Raw genomic sequence first — 18,578 nt, forward strand, 5'->3', positions numbered from 1 at the left:
CTCTTTACTCCCCCGGGTCTGTCTCTTTTCTCCCCCATGTCTGCCTAAATTCTCTCCCCAGGTCTGTCTCTTTTATCCCCTGCGTCTGTCTCTTTCTTCCCCCCGGGTCTGCCTCTTTTCTCCACGGTTCTGTCTCTTTTCTCTCCCGGGTCTGTCTCTTTTCTCCCCTGCGTCGTCTCTTTTCTTCCCCCGGGTCTGTCTCTTTTCTCCCCCGTGTCTGTCTCTTTTCTCCCCCGGGTCTGTCTCTTTTCTCCCCTGCGTCTGTCTCTTTTCTCCCCCGAGTCTGTCTCTTTTCTCCCCCGGGTCTCTCTCTTTACTCCCCAGGTCTGTCTCTTTTCTCCCCCGTGTCTGTCTAAATTCTCTCCCCAGGTCTGTCTCTTTTCTCCCCTGCGTCTGTCTCTTTTCTCCCCCCGGGTCTGTCTCTTTTCTGCCCGGTTCTGTCTCTTTTCTCTCCCGGGTCTGTCTCTTTTCTCCCTCCGGGTCTGTCTCATTTCTCTCCACGGATCTGTCTCTTTTCTCCCCCGTGTCTGTCTCTTTTCTCCCCTGCGTCTGTCTCTTTTCTCCCCATGGGTCTGTCTCTTTTCTCTCCCCTTGTCTGTCTCTTTTCTCCCCCGGGCCTGTCTCTTTTCTCCCCTGCGTCTGTCTCTTTTCTCCCCCCGGGTCTGTCTCTTTTCTCTCCCCGTGTCTGTCTCTTTTCTCCCCCGGGTCTGTCTCTTTTCTCCCCCGGGTCTGTCTCTTTTCTCTACCCGTGTCTGTCTCTTTTCTCCCCCGGATCTGTCTGTTTTCTCCCCCGGTTCTGTCTCATTTCTCCCCCGATTCTGTCTCTTTTCTCAACTGAATCTGTCTCATTTCTCCCCCGAGTCTGTCTCTTTTCTCCCCCGGGTCTGTCTCTTTACTCTCCTGGGACTGTCTCATTTCTCCCCCGAGTCTGTCTTTTTTCTCCCCCGGGTCTCTCTCTTTACTCCCCCGGTCTGTCTCTTTTCTCCCCCGTGTCTGTCTAAATTCTCTCCCCAGGTCTGTCTCTTTTCTCCCCTGCGTCTGTCTCTTTTCTCCCCCCGGGTCTGTCTCTTTTCTGCCCGGTTCTGTCTCTTTTCTCTCCCGGGTCTGTGTCTTTTCTCCCTCCGGGTCTGTCTCATTTCTCTCCCCGGGTCTGTCTCTTTTCTCCCCCGTGTCTGTCTCTTTTCTCCCCCGGGTCTGTCTCTTTTCTCCCCCGTGTCTGTCTCTTTTCTCCCCCGGGTCTGTCTCTTTTCTCCCCTGCGTCTGTCTCTTTTCTCCCCCCGGGTCTTTCTCTTTTCTCTCCCCGTGTCTGTCTCTTTTCTCCCACCGGGTCTGTCTCTTTTCTTTCCCCGTGTCTGTCTCTTTTCTCCCCCGGGTCTGTCTCTTTTCTCCCCTGCCTCTGTCTCTTTTCTCCCCCCGGGTCTGTCTCTTTTCTCTCCCCGTGTCTGTCTCATTTCTCCCCCGATTCTGTCTCTTTTCTCATCTGAATCTGTCTCATTTCTCCCCCGAGTCTGTCTCTTTTCTCCCCCGGGTCTGTCTCTTTACTCTCCTGGGTCTGTCTCATTTCTCCCCCGGGTCTGTCTCTTTTCTCCCCCGGGTCTCTCTCTTTACTCACCCGGGTCTGTCTCTTTTCTCCCCCATGTCTGCCTAAATTCTCTCCCCAGGTCTGTCTCTTTTCTCCCCTGCGTCTGTCTCTTTCTTCCCCCCGGGTCTGTCTCTATTCTCCACGGTTCTGTCTCATTTCTCTCCCCGGGTCTGTCTCTTTTCTCACCCGTGTATGTCTGTTTTCTCCCCCGGGCCTGTCTCATTTCTCCCCCCGTGTCTCTCTCTATTCTCCTCCGGGTCTCTCTCTTTTCTTCTCCGGCTCTGACACTTTTCTTCTCCGGGTCTGTCTCTTTTCTCCTTCGGGTCTCCCTCTTTTCTCACCCGGGTCTGTCTCTTTTCTCCCCCGGGTCTGTGTCTTTTCTCCCCCGGGTCTGTCTCGTTTCTCCCCCCGGGTCTGTCTCTTTTCTCCCCCGTGTCTGTCTCTTTTCTCCCCCCGGGTCTGTCTCTTTTCTCTCCCCGTGTCTGTCTCTTTTCTCCCCCGGGTCTGTCTCTTTTCTCCCCTGCGTCTGTCTCTTTTCTCCCCCCGGGTCTGTCTCTTTTCTCTCCCCGTGTCTGTCTCTTTTCTCCCCCGGGTCTGTCTCTTTTCTCCCCCGGGTCTGACCCTTTTCTCCCCCAGCTCTGTCTCTTTTCTCCCCCGGGACTGCCCCTTCCCCCCCCCCCGAGTCTGTCTCTTTTTTCCCCCTGTGTCTGTCTCTTTTTTCCCCCCGTGTCTATCTCTTTTCTCTCCCCGGGTCTGACACTTTCCTTCTCCGAGTCGGTCTCTTTACACCCCGGGGTCTGTCTCTTTTCTCCCCCGCGTCTGTCTCTTCTCCCCCGTGTCTGTCTCTTTTCTCTCCCCGGGTCTATCTCTTTTCTCTCCCCGGGTCTGTCTCGTTTCTCACCCCGGGTCTGTCTCGTTTCTCTCCCCGGGTCTGTCTCTTTTCTCTCCCCGGGTCTGTCTCTTTTCTCTCCCCGGGTCTGTCTCGTTTCTCTCCCCGGGTCTGTCTCTTTTCTCTCCCCAGGTCTGTCTCTCTCCTTCCGCAAGTCGGTCTCTTTACACACCCGGGTCGGTCACCTTTCTCCCCTGGGTCGGTCTCTTTTCTCCCCCGGGTCTGTCTCTTTTCTCTCCCCGGGTCCGTCTCTTTTCTCCCCCGGGTCTGTGTCTTTTCTCCCACGGGTCTGTCTCGTTTCTCCCCCCGGGTCTGTCTCCTTTCTCCCCCGAGTCTGTCTCTTTTCTCTCCCGGAACTGTCTGTTTTCTCCCCCGGGCCTGTCTCATTTCTCCCCCCGTGTCTCTCTCTATTCTCCTCCGGGTCTCTCTCTTTTCTTCTCCGGCTCTGACACTTTTCTTCTCCGGGTCTGTCTCTTTTCTCCCCCGGGTCTCCCTCTTTTCTCACCCGGGTCTGTCTCTTTTCTCCCCCGGGTCTGTGTCTTTTCTCCCCCGGGTCTGTCTCGTTTCTCCCCCCGGGTCTGTCTCTTTTCTCCCCCGTGTCTGCCTCTTTTCTCTCCCCGGGTCTGTCTCTTTCCTTCCGCGAGTCGGTCTCTTGACACACCCGGGTCGGTCACTTTTCTCTCCCCTGGGTCTGTCTCTTTTCTCCCCCGAGTCTGTCTCTTTTCTGCCCCCGGGTCGTCTCTTTTCTCCCCCTGGTCTGTCTCTTTTCTCCCCCGGGTCTGTCTCTTTTCTCACCCCGGGTCTGTCTCTTTTCTCTCCCCTGGGTCTGTCTCTTTTATCCCCCCGGGTCTGTCTCTTTTCTCCCCCGGGTCTCTCTCTTTACTCCCCCGTGTCTGTCTCTTTTCTACCCCGGGTCTGTTTCGTTTCTCCCCCGTGTCTGCCTCTTTTCTCCCCCGGGTCTGTCTCTTTACTCCCCCGGGTCTGTCTCTTTTCTCCCCCGGGACTGCCCCTTCCCCCCCGAGTCTGTCTCTTTTTTCCCCCTGTGTCTGTCTCTTTTTTCCCCCCGTGTCTATCTCTTTTCTCTCCCCGGGTCTGTCTCTTTCCTTCTGCGAGTCGGTCTCTTTACAACCCGGGGTCTGTCTCTTTTCTGCCCCGTAGCTGTCTCGTTTCTCCCCCGGGTCTGTCTCTTTTCTCTCCCCGGGTCTGTCTCTTTTCTCCCCCGGGTCTGTCTCTTTTCTCCCCCGGGTCTCTCTCTTTACTCCCCCGGGTCTGTCTCTTTTCTCCCCCGGGTCTGTGCCTTTTCTCCCCCGGATCTGTCTCGTTTCTCCCCCCGGGTCTGTCTCTTTTCTCCCCCGTGTCTGCCTCATTTCTCTCCCCAGGTCTGTCTCTTTCCTTCCGCGAGCCGGTCTCTTGACACACCCGGGTCGGTCACTTTTCTCTCCCCTGGGTCTGTCTCTTTTCTCCCCCGAGTCTGTCTCTTTTCTGCCCCCGGGTCGTCTCTTTTTTTCCCCGGGTCTGTCTCTTTTCTCCCCCGGGTCTGTCTCTTTTCTCACCCCGCGTCTGTCTCTTTTCTCCCCCGGGTCTGTCTCTTTTCTCCCCGTATCTGTCTCTTTTCTCCCCCGTGTCTGTCTCTTTTCTCTCCCCTGTGCCTCTCTCTTTTCTCCCCTGGGTTTGTCTGTTTTCACTTCGAGTCTGTCTCTTTTCTCCCCGGGTCTGTCCCTTTTCTCCTCCCGTGTCTGTCACTTTTCTCCCCCGGGTCTGTCTCTTTTCTCCCTCTGGTCTCACTCTTTTCTCCCCCGGGCCTGTCTCTTTTCTCTCCCCCGGGTCTGTCTCTTTTCTCCCCCGGGTCTGTCTCGATTCTCTCCCCGGGTCTGTCTCTTTTCTCCTCTGGGTCTGTCTCGATTCTCTCCCGTGTCAGTCTCTTTTCTACCCCGTGTCAGTCTCTTTTCTCCCCCGTGTCAGTCTCTTTTCTACCCCGTGTCAGTCTCTTTTCTCTTCCGTGTCAGTCTCTTTTCTACCCCGTGTCAGTCTCTTTTCTCTTCCGTGTCAGTCTCTTTTCTCCCCCGGGTCTGGCTCTTTACTCCCCCGCGTCTGTCACGTTTCTCCCCAGCGTCTGTCTCTTTTCTCCCCCGGGTCTGTTTCTTTTCTCCCCCGGGTCTCTCTCTTTACTCCCCTGGGTCTGTCTCTTTTCTCCCCCGGGTCTGCACCTTCCCCCCCACCGAGGCTGTCTCTTTTTTCCCCCTGTGTCTGTCTCTTTTTTCACCCCGTGTCTATCTCTTTTCTCCCCAGGGTCTGTCTCATTTCTCCCCCGGGTCTGTCTCTTTTCTCCCCCGGGTCGGTCTCTTTTCTCCCCCTGGTCTGTCTCTTTTCTCGCCCGTGTCAGTCTCCTTACGCCCCCTAGTCTGTCTCTTTTCTCCCCGTATCTGTCTCTTTTCTCCCCCGTGTCTGTCTCTTTTATCTCCCCTGTGCCTCTCTCTTTTCTCCCCTGGGTTTGTCTGTTTTCACTTCGAGTCTGTCTCTTTTCTCCCCGGGTCTGTCCCTTTTCTCTCCCCGTGTCTGACACTTTTCTCCCCCGGGTCTGTCTCTTTTCTCCCTCTGGTCTCACTCTTTTCTCCCCCGGGCCTGTCTCTTTTCTCTCCCCCGGGTCTGTCTCTTTTCTCCCCCGGGTCTGTCTCGATTCTCTCCCCGGGTCTGTCTCTTTTCTCCTCTGGGTCTGTCTCGATTCTCTCCCGTGTCAGTCTCTTTTCTACCCCGTGTCAGTCTCTTTTCTCCCCCGTGTCAGTCTCTTTTCTACCCCGTGTCAGTCTCTTTTCTCTTCCGTGTCAGTCTCTTTTCTACCCCGTGTCAGTCTCTTTTCTCTTTCGTGTCAGTCTCTTTTCTCCCCCGGGTCTGGCTCTTTACTCCCCCGCGTCTGTCACGTTTCTCCCCAGCGTCTGTCTCTTTTCTCCCCCGGGTCTGTTTCTTTTCTCCCCCGGATCTCTCTCTTTACTCCCCCGGGTCTGTCTCTTTTCTCCCCCGGGTCTGCCCCTTCCCCCCCCCCGAGGCTGTCTCTTTTTTCCCCCTGTGTCTGTCTCTTTTTTCACCCCGTGTCTATCTCTTTTCTCCCCAGGGTCTGTCTCATTTCTCCCCCGGGTCTGTCTCTTTTCTCCCCCGGGTCGGTCTCTTTTCTCCCCCGGGTCTGCCTGTTTTCTCTCCCCCGTGTCTGCCTGTTTTCTCTCCCCCGTGTCTGTCTCTTTTCTCCCACGGATCTGTCTCTTTTCTCCCCCGAGTCTGTCTCTTTTCTGCCGCCGGGTCGTCTCTTTTTTTCCCCGGGTCTGTCTCTTTTCTCACCCCGGGTCTGTCTCTTTTCTCTCCCCTGGGTCTGTCTCTTTTCTCCCCCCGGGTCTGTCTCTTTTCTCCCCCGGGTCTCTCGCTTTACTCCCCCGTATCTGTCTCTTTTCTACCCCGGGTCTGTTTCGTTTCTCCCCCGTGTCTGCCTCTTTTCTCCCCCGGGTCTGTCTCTTTACTCCCCCGGGTCTGTCTCTTTTCTGCCCCGGGCCTGTCTCCTTTCTCTCCCCGGGTCTGTCTCTTTTCTCCCCCGGGTCTGTCTCTTTTCTCCCCCGGGTCTGTCTCATTTCTCCCCCGGGCCTGTTTTGTTTCTCCCCCGTGTCTGCCTCTTTTCTCCCCCGGGTCTGTCTCTTTTCTCCCCCGGGTCTGCCTCTTTTCTCCCCCGTGCCTGTCTCTTTTCTCCCCCGTGTCTGTCTCTTTTCTGCCCCGGGCCTGTCTCCTTTCTCTCCCCGGATCTGTCTCTTTTCACTACCCAGGTCTGTCTCTTTCCTTCCGCGAGTCGGTCTATTTTCTCCCCCGGGACAGTCTCTTTCTCCCCAGGTCTGCCTCCTTTCTCCCCCGGACTGATTGTTTTCTCTCCACGGGTCTGTCTCTTTTCTCCCCCGGGTCTTTCTCTTTTCTCCCCCGGGTCTGCCCCTTTACCCACCCCCGCCCCCCGGAGTCTGTCACTTTTCTCTCCCCGTGTCTGTCTCGTTTCTCCCTGGGTCTGTCTCTTTACTCCCCCGGGTCTGTCTCTTTTCTGCCCCGGGCCTGTCTCCTTTCTCTCCCCGGTTCTGTCTCTTTTCTCTCCCCGGGTCTGTCTCTTTGCTTCTGCGAGTCGGTCTCTTTACACCCCCGGGTCGGTCACTTTTCTCCACCGGGTCTGTCTCTTTTCTCACTCGGGTCTGTCTCTTTTCTCTCCCCGGGTCTGTCTCTTTTCTCACTCGGGTCTGTCTCTTTACTCTCCTGGGTCTGTCTCCTTTCTCCCCCGAGTCTGTCTCTTTTCTCACCCGGATCTGTCGGTTCTCTCCCCCGGGCCTGTCGCATTTCTCCCCGCGGGGTCTCTCTCTTTTCTCCTCCGGGTCTGTCTCTTTTCTCCCCCGGGTCTGACACTTTTCTTCTCCGGGTCTGTCTTTTTTCTCCCCCGTGTCTGTCTCTTTTCTCCCCCCGGGTCTGCCTCTTTTCTCTCCCCGGTTCTGTCTCTTTCCTTCCGCGAGTCGGTCTCTTTACACACCCGGGTCTCTCTCTTTTCTCTCCCCGTGTCTGTCACTTTTCTCCCCCGGGTCTGTCTCTTTTCTCCCCCGGGTCTGTCTCTTTTCTCCCCCGGGTCTGTCTCATTTCTTCCCCGGGTCTGTCTCTTTTCTCCCCCGGGTCTGTCTCTTTTCTCCCCTGGGTCTGTCTCTTTTCTCCCCCGGGTCTCTCTCTTTACTCCCCCGGGTCTGTCTCTTTTCTCCCCCGGGTCTCTCTCTTTACTCCCCCGGGTCTTTCTCTTTTCTATCCACGGGTCTGTCTCTTTTCTCCCCCGTGTCTGTCTCTTTTCTCCCCCGGGTCTGTCTCTTTTCTCCCCCGGGTCTGTCTCTTTTCTCCCCTGGTCTGTCTCTTTTCTCCCCTGGTCAGTCTCTTTTCTCCCCCTGGCCTGTCTCTTTTCTCGCCCGGGTCAGTCTCTTTACTCCCCCTCGTCTGTCTCTTTTCTCTCCCTGTGTCTGTCACTTTTCTCCCCCGGGTCTGTTTCTTTTCTCCACTGCGTCTGTCTCTTTTCTCCCCCCTGGTCTGTCTCTTTTCTCCCCGGTTCTGTCTCTTTTCTCCCCCGGGTCTGTCTCTTTTCTCCCCTGCGTCTGTCTCTTTTCTCCCCCCGTGTCTGTCTCTTTTCTCTCCCCGTGTCTGTCTCTTTTCTCCCCCGGGTCTGTCTCTTTTCTCCCCTGCGTCTGTCTCTTTTCTCCCCCCGGGTCTGTCTCTTTTCTCTCCCCGTGTCTGTCTCTTTTCTCCCCCGGGTCTGTCTCTTTTCTCCCCCGGGTCTGACCCTTTTCTCCCCCAGCTCTGTCTCTTTTCTCCCCCGGGACTGCCCCTTCCCCCCCCCCCCGAGTCTGTCTCTTTTTTCCCCCTGTGTCTGTCTCTTTTTTCCCCCCGTGTCTATCTCTTTTCTCTCCCCGGGTCTGACTCTTTCCTTCTCCGAGTCGGTCTCTTTACACCCCGGGGTCTGTCTCTTTTCTCCCCCGCGTCTGTCTCTTTTCTCCCCCGTGTCTGTCTCTTTTCTCTCCCCGGGTCTATCTCTTTTCTCTCCCCGGGTCTGTCTCGTTTCTCACCCCGGGTCTGTCTCTTTTCTCTCCCCGGGTCTGTCTCTTTTCTCTCCCCGGGTCTGTCTCGTTTCTCTCCCCGGGTCTGTCTCTTTTCTCTCCCCAGGTCTGTCTCTCTCCTTCCGCAAGTCGGTCTCTTTACACACCCGGGTCGGTCACCTTTCTCCCCTGGGTCGGTCTCTTTTCTCCCCCGGGTCTGTCTCTTTTCTCTCCCCGGGTCCGTCTCTTTTCTCCCCCGGGTCTGTGTCTTTTCTCCCACGGGTCTGTCTCGTTTCTCCCCCCGGGTCTGTCTCCTTTCTCCCCCGAGTCTGTCTCTTTTCTCTCCCGGATCTGTCTGTTTTCTCCCCCGGGCCTGTCTCATTTCTCCCCCCGTGTCTCTCTCTATTCTCCTCCGGGTCTCTCTCTTTTCTTCTCCGGGTCTGACACTTTTCTTCTCCGGGTCAGTCTCTTTTCTCCCCCCGGGTCTGTCTCTTTTCTCCCCCGGGTCTCCCTCTTTTCTCCCCCGGGTCTGTCTCTTTTCTCCCCCGGGTCTGTGTCTTTTCTCCCCCGGGTCTGTCTCGTTTCTCCCCCTGGGTCTGTCTCTTTTCTCCCCCTTGTCTGCCTCTTTTCTCTCCCCGGGTCTGTCTCTTTCCTTCCGCGAGTCGGTCTCTTGACACACCCGGGTCGGTCACTTTTCTCTCCCCTGGGTCTGTCTCTTTTCTCCCCCGAGTCTGTCTCTTTTCTGCCCCCGGGTCGTCTCTTTTCTCCCCCTGGGTCTGTCTCTTTTATCCCCCCGGGTCTGTCTCTTTTCTCCCCCGGGTCTCTCTCTTTACTCCCCCGTGTCTGCCTCTTTTCTCCCCCGGGTCTGTCTCTTTTCTCACCCCGGGTCTGTCTCTTTTCTCTCCCCTGGGTCTGTCTCTTTTATCCCCCCGGGTCTGTCTCTTTTCTCCCCCGGGTCTCTCTCTTTACTCCCCCGTGTCTGCCTCTTTTCTCCCCCGGGTCTGTCTCTTTACTCCCCCGGGTCTGTCTCTTTTCTCCCCCGGGACTGCCCCTTCCCCCCCGAGTCTGTCTCTTTTTTCCCCCTGTGTCTGTCTCTTTTTTCCCCCCGTGTCTATCTCTTTTCTCTCCCCGGGTCTGTCTCTTTCCTTCTGCGAGTCGGTCTCTTTACAACCCGGGGTCTGTCTCTTTTCTGCCCCGTAGCTGTCTCGTTTCTCCCCCGGGTCTGTCTCTTTTCTCTCCCCGGGTCTGTCTCTTTTCTCCCCCGGGTCTGTCTCTTTACTCCCCCGGGTCTGTCTCTTTTCTGCCCCGGGCCTGTCTCCTTTCTCTCCCCGGGTCTGTCTCTTTTCTCCCCCGGGTCTGTCTCTTTTCTCCCCCGGGTCTGTCTCATTTCTCCCCCGGGCCTGTTTTGTTTCTCCCCCGTGTCTGCCTCTTTTCTCCCCCGGGTCTGTCTCTTTTCTCCCCCGGGTCTGCCTCTTTTCTCCCCCGTGCCTGTCTCTTTTCTCCCCCGTGTCTGTCTCTTTTCTGCCCCGGGTCTGTCTCTTTTCTCCCCCGGGTCTGTCTCTTTTCTCCCCCGGGTCTCTCTCTTTACTCTCCCGGGTCTGTCTCTTTTCTCCCCCGGGTCTGTGCCTTTTCTCCCCCGGATCTGTCTCGTTTCTCCCCCCGGGTCTGTCTCTTTTCTCCCCCGTGTCTGCCTCATTTCTCTCCCCGGGTCTGTCTCTTTTCTCCCCCGAGTCTGTCTCTTTTCTGCCCCCGGGTCGTCTCTTTTTTGCCCCGGGCCTGTCTCTTTTCTCACCCCGGGTCTGTCTCTTTTCTCTCCCCTGGGTCTGTCTCTTTTCTCACCCCGGGTCTGTCTCTTTTCTCCCCCGGGTCTCTCTCTTTACTCCCCCGTGTCTGTCTCTTTTCTACCCCGGGTCTGTTTCGTTTCTCCCCCGTGTCTGCCTCTTTTCTCCCCCGGGTCTGTCTCTTTACTCCCCCGGGTCTGTCTCTTTTCTGCCCCGGGCCTGTCTCCTTTCTCTCCCCGGGTCTGTCTCTTTTCTCCCCCGGGTCTGTCTCTTTTCTCCCCCGGGTCTGTCTCATTTCTCCCCCGGGCCTGTTTCGTTTCTCCCCCGTGTCTGCCTCTTTTCTCCCCCGGGTCTGTCTCTTTACTCCCCCGGGTCTGTCTCTTATCTGCCCCGGGCCTGTCTCCTTTCTCTCCCCGGGTCTGTCTCTTTTCTCGCCCGTGTCTGTCTCTTTTCTCCCCCGGGTCTGCCTCTTTTCTCCCCCGTGCCTGTCTCTTTTCTCCCCCGTGTCTGTCTCTTTTCTGCCCCGGGCCTGTCTCCTTTCTCTCCCCGGATCTGTCTCTTTTCACTACCCAGGTCTGTCTCTTTCCTTCCGCGAGTCGGTCTATTTTCTCCCCCGGGACAGTCTCTTTCTCCCCAGGTCTGCCTCCTTTCTCCCCCGGACTGATTGTTTTCTCTCCCCGGGTCTGTCTCTTTTCTCCCCCGGGTCTTTCTCTTTTCTCCCCCGGGTCTGCCCCTTTACCCACCCCCCCCCCGGAGTCTGTCTCTTTTCTCTCCCCGTGTCTGTCTCGTTTCTCCCTGGGTCTGTCTCTTTACTCCCCCGGGTCTGTCTCTTTTCTGCCCCGGGCCTGTCTCCTTTCTCTCCCAGGTTCTGTCTCTTTTCTCTCCCCGGGTCTGTCTCTTTGCTTCTGCGAGTCGGTCTCTTTACACCCCCGGGTCGGTCACTTTTCTCCCCCGGGTCTGTCTCTTTTCTCACTCGGGTCTGTCTCTTTTCTCTCCCCGGGTCTGTCTCTTTTCTCACTCGGGTCTGTCTCTTTACTCTCCCGGGTCTGTCTCCTTTCTCCCCCGAGTCTGTCTCTTTTCTCACCCGGATCTGTCGGTTCTCTCCCCCGGGCCTGTCGCATTTCTCCCCGCGGGGTCTCTCTCTTTTCTCCTCCGGGTCTGTCTCTTTTCTCCCCCGGGTCTAACACTTTTCTTCTCCGGGTCTGTCTTTTTTCTCCCCCGTGTCTGTCTCTTTTCTCCCCCCGGGTTTGCCTCTTTTCTCTCCCCGGTTCTGTCTCTTTCCTTCCGCGAGTCGGTCTCTTTACACACCCGGGTCTCTCTCTTTTCTCTCCCCCGGGCCTGTGTCCTTTCTCTCCCCGGATCTGTCTCTTTTCACTACCCAGGTCTGTCTCTTTCCTTCCGCGAGTCGGTCTATTTTCTCCCCCGGGACAGTCTCTTTCTCCCCAGGTCTGCCTCCTTTCTCCCCCGGACTGATTGTTTTCTCTCCACGGGTCTGTCTCTTTTCTCCCCCGGGTCTTTCTCTTTTCTCCCCCGGGTCTGCCCCTTTACCCACCCCCGCCCCCCGGAGTCTGTCACTTTTCTCTCCCCGTGTCTGTCTTGTTTCTCCCTGGGTCTGTCTCTTTACTCCCCCGGGTCTGTCTCTTTTCTGCCCCGGGCCTGTCTCCTTTCTCTCCCCGGTTCTGTCTCTTTTCTCTCCCCGGGTCTGTCTCTTTGCTTCTGCGAGTCGGTCTCTTTACACCCCCGGGTCGGTCACTTTTCTCCACCGGGTCTGTCTCTTTTCTCACTCGGGTCTGTCTCTTTTCTCTCCCCGGGTCTGTCTCTTTTCTCACTCGGGTCTGTCTCTTTACTCTCCTGGGTCTGTCTCCTTTCTCCCCCGAGTCTGTCTCTTTTCTCACCCGGATCTGTCGGTTCTCTCCCCCGGGCCTGTCGCATTTCTCCCCGCGGGGTCTCTCTCTTTTCTCCTCCGGGTCTGTCTCTTTTCTCCCCCGGGTCTGACACTTTTCTTCTCCGGGTCTGTCTTTTTTCTCCCCCGTGTCTGTCTCTTTTCTCCCCCCGGGTCTGCCTCTTTTCTCTCCCCGGTTCTGTCTCTTTCCTTCCGCGAGTCGGTCTCTTTACACACCCGGGTCTCTCTCTTTTCTCTCCCCGTGTCTGTCACTTTTCTCCCCCGGGTCTGTCTCTTTTCTCCCCCGGGTCTGTCTCTTTTCTCCCCCGGGTCTGTCTCATTTCTTCCCCGGGTCTGTCTCTTTTCTCCCCCGGGTCTGTCTCTTTTCTCCCCTGGGTCTGTCTCTTTTCTCCCCCGGGTCTCTCTCTTTACTCCCCCGGGTCTGTCTCTTTTCTCCCCCGGGTCTCTCTCTTTACTCCCCCGGGTCTTTCTCTTTTCTATCCACGGGTCTGTCTCTTTTCTCCCCCGTGTCTGTCTCTTTTCTCCCCCGGGTCTGTCTCTTTTCTCCCCCGGGTCTGTCTCTTTTCTCCCCTGGTCTGTCTCTTTTCTCCCCCTGGCCTGTCTCTTTTCTCGCCCGGGTCAGTCTCTTTACTCCCCCTCGTCTGTCTCTTTTCTCTCCCTGTGTCTGTCACTTTTCTCCCCCGGGTCTGTTTCTTTTCTCCACTGCGTCTGTCTCTTTTCTCCCCCCTGGTCTGTCTCTTTTCTCCCCGGTTCTGTCTCTTTTCTCCCCCGGGTCTGTCTCTTTTCTCCCCTGCGTCTGTCTCTTTTCTCCCCCCGGGTCTGTCTCTTTTCTCTCCCCGTGTCTGTCTCTTTTCTCCCCCGGGTCTGTCTCTTTTCTCCCCTGCGTCTGTCTCTTTTCTCCCCCCGGGTCTGTCTCTTTTCTCTCCCCGTGTCTGTCTCTTTTCTCCCCCGGGTCTGTCTCTTTTCTCCCCCGGGTCTGACCCTTTTCTCCCCCAGCTCTGTCTCTTTTCTCCCCCGGGACTGCCCCTTCCCCCCCCCCCCCGAGTCTGTCTCTTTTTTCCCCCTGTGTCTGTCTCTTTTTTCCCCCCGTGTCTATCTCTTTTCTCTCCCCGGGTCTGACTCTTTCCTTCTCCGAGTCGGTCTCTTTACACCCCGGGGTCTGTCTCTTTTCTCCCCCGCGTCTGTCTCTTTTCTCCCCCGTGTCTGTCTCTTTTCTCTCCCCGGGTCTATCTCTTTTCTCTCCCCGGGTCTGTCTCGTTTCTCACCCCGGGTCTGTCTCTTTTCTCTCCCCGGGTCTGTCTCTTTTCTCTCCCCGGGTCTGTCTCGTTTCTCTCCCCGGGTCTGTCTCTTTTCTCTCCCCAGGTCTGTCTCTCTCCTTCCGCAAGTCGGTCTCTTTACACACCCGGGTCGGTCACCTTTCTCCCCTGGGTCGGTCTCTTTTCTCCCCCGGGTCTGTCTCTTTTCTCTCCCCGGGTCCGTCTCTTTTCTCCCCCGGGTCTGTGTCTTTTCTCCCACGGGTCTGTCTCGTTTCTCCCCCCGGGTCTGTCTCCTTTCTCCCCCGAGTCTGTCTCTTTTCTCTCCCGGATCTGTCTGTTTTCTCCCCCGGGCCTGTCTCATTTCTCCCCCCGTGTCTCTCTCTATTCTCCTCCGGGTCTCTCTCTTTTCTTCTCCGGGTCTGACACTTTTCTTCTCCGGGTCAGTCTCTTTTCTCCCCCCGGGTCTGTCTCTTTTCTCCCCCGGGTCTCCCTCTTTTCTCCCCCGGGTCTGTCTCTTTTCTCCCCCGGGTCTGTGTCTTTTCTCCCCCGGGTCTGTCTCGTTTCTCCCCCCGGGTCTGTCTCTTTTCTCCCCCTTGTCTGCCTCTTTTCTCTCCCCGGGTCTGTCTCTTTCCTTCCGCGAGTCGGTCTCTTGACACACCCGGGTCGGTCACTTTTCTCTCCCCTGGGTCTGTCTCTTTTCTCCCCCGAGTCTGTCTCTTTTCTGCCCCCGGGTCGTCTCTTTTCTCCCCCTGGGTCTGTCTCTTTTATCCCCCCGGGTCTGTCTCTTTTCTCCCCCGGGTCTCTCTCTTTACTCCCCCGTGTCTGCCTCTTTTCTCCCCCGGGTCTGTCTCTTTTCTCACCCCGGGTCTGTCTCTTTTCTCTCCCCTGGGTCTGTCTCTTTTATCCCCCCGGGTCTGTCTCTTTTCTCCCCCGGGTCTCTCTCTTTACTCCCCCGTGTCTGCCTCTTTTCTCCCCCGGGTCTGTCTCTTTACTCCCCCGGGTCTGTCTCTTTTCTCCCCCGGGACTGCCCCTTCCCCCCCGAGTCTGTCTCTTTTTTCCCCCTGTGTCTGTCTCTTTTTTCCCCCCGTGTCTATCTCTTTTCTCTCCCCGGGTCTGTCTCTTTCCTTCTGCGAGTCGGTCTCTTTACAACCCGGGGTCTGTCTCTTTTCTGCCCCGTAGCTGTCTCGTTTCTCCCCCGGGTCTGTCTCTTTTCTCTCCCCGGGTCTGTCTCTTTTCTCCCCCGGGTCTGTCTCTTTTCTCCCCCGGGTCTCTCTCTTTACTCCCCCGGGTCTGTCTCTTTTCTCCCCCGGGTCTGTGCCTTTTCTCCCCCGGATCTGTCTCGTTTCTCCCCCCGGGTCTGTCTCTTTTCTCCCCCGTGTCTGCCTCATTTCTCTCCCCGGGTCTGTCTCTTTTCTCCCCCGAGTCTGTCTCTTTTCTGCCCCCGGGTCGTCTCTTTTTTGCCCCGGGCCTGTCTCTTTTCTCACCCCGGGTCTGTCTCTTTTCTCTCCCCTGGGTCTGTCTCTTTTCTCACCCCGGGTCTGTCTCTTTTCTCCCCCGGGTCTCTCTCTTTACTCCCCCGTGTCTGTCTCTTTTCTACCCCGGGTCTGTTTCGTTTCTCCCCCGTGTCTGCCTCTTTTCTCCCCCGGGTCTGTCTCTTTACTCCCCCGGGTCTGTCTCTTTTCTGCCCCGGGCCTGTCTCCTTTCTCTCCCCGGGTCTGTCTCTTTTCTCCCCCGGGTCTGTCTCTTTTCTCCCCCGGGTCTGTCTCATTTCTCCCCCGGGCCTGTTTCGTTTCTCCCCCGTGTCTGCCTCTTTTCTCCCCCGGGTCTGTCTCTTTACTCCCCCGGGTCTGTCTCTTATCTGCCCCGGGCCTGTCTCCTTTCTCTCCCCGGGTCTGTCTCTTTTCTCCCCCGTGTCTGTCTCTTTTCTCCCCCGGGTCTGCCTCTTTTCTCCCCCGTGCCTGTCTCTTTTCTCCCCCGTGTCTGTCTCTTTTCTGCCCCGGGCCTGTCTCCTTTCTCTCCCCGGATCTGTCTCTTTTCACTACCCAGGTCTGTCTCTTTCCTTCCGCGAGTCGGTCTATTTTCTCCCCCGGGACAGTCTCTTTCTCCCCAGGTCTGCCTCCTTTCTCCCCCGGACTGATTGTTTTCTCTCCCCGGGTCTGTCTCTTTTCTCCCCCGGAACTTTCTCTTTTCTCCCCCGGGTCTGCCCCTTTACCCACCCCCCCCCCCCCCCCCGGAGTCTGTCTCTTTTCTCTCCCCGTGTCTGTCTCGTTTCTCCCTGGGTCTGTCTCTTTACTCCCCCGGGTCTGTCTCTTTTCTGCCCCGGGCCTGTCTCCTTTCTCTCCCAGGTTCTGTCTCTTTTCTCTCCCCGGGTCTGTCTCTTTGCTTCTGCGAGTCGGTCTCTTTACACCCCCGGGTCGGTCACTTTTCTCCCCCGGGTCTGTCTCTTTTCTCACTCGGGTCTGTCTCTTTTCTCTCCCCGTGTCTGTCTCTTTTCTCCCCCGGGTCTGTCTCTTTTCTCCCCTGGTCTGTCTATTTTCTCCCCCTGGTCTGTCTCTTTTCTCGCCCGGGTCAGTCTCTTTACTCCCCCTAGTCTGTCTCTTTTCTCTCCCCGTGTCTGTCACTTTTCTCCCCCGGGTCTGTCTCTTTTCTCCCCGTATCTGTCTCTTTTCTCCCCCGTGTCTGTCTCTTTTCTCCCCCGTGTCTGTCTCTTTTCTCTCCCCTGTGCCTCTCTCTTTTCTCCCCTGGGTTTGTCTGTTTTCACTTCGAGTCTGTCTCTTTCCTCCCCGGGTCTGTCTCTTTTCTCTCCCCGTGTCTGTCACTTTTCTCCCCCGGGTCTGTCTCTTTTCTCCCTCTGGTCTCACTCTTTTCTCCCCCGTGTCTGTCTCTTTTCTCCCCCGTGTCTGTCTCTTTTCTCTCCCCTGTGCCTCTCTCTTTTCTCCCCTGGGTTTGTCTGTTTTCACTTCGAGTCTGTCTCTTTCCTCCCCGGGTCTGTCTCTTTTCTCTCCCCGTGTCTGTCACTTTTCTCCCCCGGGTCTGTCTCTTTTCTCCCTCTGGTCTCACTCTTTTCTCCCCCGGGTCTGTCTCTTTTCTCTCCCCTTGGTCTGTCTTTTTTCTCCCCCGGGTCTGTCTCGATTCTCTCCCCGGGTCTCTCTCTTTTCTCACCCCCGGGTCGGTCTGTTTTCTCCCCCGGGTCTGTCTCTTTTCTCCCCCGGGTCTGTCTCTTTTCTCCCCCGGGTCTGTCTCATTTCTTCCCCGGGTCTGTCTCTTTTCTCCCCCGGGTCTGTCTCTTTTCTCCCCCAGGTCTCTCTCTTTACTCCCCCGGGTCTGTCTCTATTCTCCCCCGGGTCTCTCTCTTTTCTCTCCCCGGGTCTGTCTCGTTTCTCACCCCGGGTCTGTCTCTTTTCTCTCCCTGGGTCTGTCTCTTTTCTCTCCCCGGGTCTGTCTCGTTTCTCTCCCCGGGTCTGTCTCTTTTCTCTCCCCGGGTCTGTCTCTCTCCTTCCGCAAGTCGGTCTCTTTACACACCCGGGTCGGTCACCTTTCTCCCCTGGGTCTGTCTCTTTTCTCCCCCGGGTCTGTCTCTTTTCTCCCCCCGTGTCTCTCTCTATTCTCCTCCGGGTCTCTCTCTTTTCTTCTCCGGGTCTGACACTTTTCTTCTCCGGGTCAGTCTCTTTTCTGCCCCCGGGTCTGTCTCTTTTCTCCCCCGGGTCTCCCTCTTTTCTCGCCCGGGTCTGTCTCTTTTCTCCCCCGGGTCTGTGTCTTTTCTCCCCTGGGTCTGTCTCGTTTCTCCCCCCGGGTCTGTCTCTTTTCTCCCCCGTGTCTGCCTCTTTTCTCTCCCCGGGTCTGTCTCTTTCCTTCCGCGAGTCGGTCTCTTGACACACCCGGGTCGGTCACTTTTCTCTCCCCTGGGTCTGTCTCTTTTCTCCCCCGAGTCTGTCTCTTTTCTGTCCCCGGGTCGTCTCTTTTCTCCCCCGGGTCTGTCTCTTTTCTCCCCTGCGTCTGTCTCTTTTCTCCCCCCGGGTCTGTCTCTTTTCTCTCCCCGTGTCTGCCTCTTTTCTCCCCCGGGTCTGTCTCTTTTCTCCCCCGGGTCTGACCCTTTTCTCCCCCAGCTCTGTCTCTTTTCTCCCCCGGGCCTGTCTCATTTCTCCCCCCGTGTCTCTCTCTATTCTCCTCCGGGTCTCTCTCTTTTCTTCTCCGGGTCTGACACTTTTCTTCTCCGGGTCAGTCTCTTTTCTGCCCCCGGGTCTGTCTCTTTTCTCCCCGGGTCTCCCTCTTTTCTCGCCCGGGTCTGTCTCTTTTCTCCCCCGGGTCTGTGTCTTTTCTCCCCTGGGTCTGTCTCGTTTCTCCCCCCGGGTCTGTCTCTTTTCTCCCCCGTGTCTGCCTCTTTTCTCTCCCCGGGTCTGTCTCTTTCCTTCCGCGAGTCGGTCTCTTGACACACCGGGGTCGGTCACTTTTCTCTCCCCTGGGTCTGTCTCTTTTCTCCCCCGAGTCTGTCTCTTTTCTGCTCCCGGGTCGTCTCTTTTCTCCCCCTGGTCTGTCTCTTTTCTCCCCCGGGTCTGTCTCATTTCTTCCCCGGGTCTGTCTCTTTTCTCCCCCGGGTCTGTCTCTTTTCTCCCCCGGGTCTGTCTCTTTTCTCCCCCGGGTCTTTCTCTTTTCTCCCCCGGGTCTTTCTCTTTTCTCCCCCGGGTCTGCCCCTTTACCCACACCCCCCCCCCCCGGAGTCTGTCTCTTTTCTCTCCCCGTGTCTGTCTCGTTTCTCCCTGGGTCTGTCTCCTTTCTCTCCCCGATTCTGTCTCTTTTCTCTCCCCGGGTCTGTCTCTTTGCTTCTGCGAGTCGGTCTCTTTACACCCCCGGGTCGGTCACTTTTCTCCCCCGGGTCTGTCTCTTTTCTCACTCGGGTCTGTCACTTTTCTCTCCCCGGGTCTGTCTCTTTTCTCACTCGGGTCTGTCTCTTTACTCTCCTGGGTCTGTCTCCTTTCTCCCCCGAGTCTGTCTCTTTTCTCACCCGGATCTGTCGGTTTTCTCACCCGGGCCTGTCTCATTTCTCCCCGCGGGGTCTCTCTCTTTTCTCCTCCGGGTCTGTCTCTTTTCTCCCCCGGGTCTGACACTTTTCTTCTCCGGGTCTGTCTTTTTTCTCCCCCGTGTCTGTCTCTTTTCTCCCCCCGGGACTGCCTCTTTTCTCTCCCCGGTTCTGTCTCTTTCCTTCCGCGAGTCGGTCTCTTTACACACCTGGGTCTCTCTCTTTTCTCTCCCCCGTGTCTGTCTCTTTTCTCCCCCGGGTCTCTCTCCTTACTCCCCCGGGTCTGTCTCTTTTCTCCCCCGGGTCTCTCTCTTTACTCCCCCGGGTCTGTCTCTTTTCTCTCCACGGGTCTGTCTCTTTTCTCCCCCGTGTCTGTCTCTTTTCTCCCCCGGGTCTGTCTCTTTTCTCCCCCGGGTCTGTCTCTTTTCTCCCCTGGTCTGTCTCTTTTCTCCCCCTGGTCTGTCTCTTTTCTCGCCCGGGTCAGTCTCTTTAGTCCCCCTAGTCTTTCTCTTTTCTCTCCCCGTGTCTGTCACTTTTCTCCCCCGGGCCTGTCTCTTTTCTCCCCGTATCT

The sequence above is a fragment of the Stegostoma tigrinum genome, chromosome 46, assembly GCF_030684315.1.
Source record: "Stegostoma tigrinum isolate sSteTig4 chromosome 46, sSteTig4.hap1, whole genome shotgun sequence".
NCBI lineage: Eukaryota > Metazoa > Chordata > Chondrichthyes > Orectolobiformes > Stegostomatidae > Stegostoma > Stegostoma tigrinum.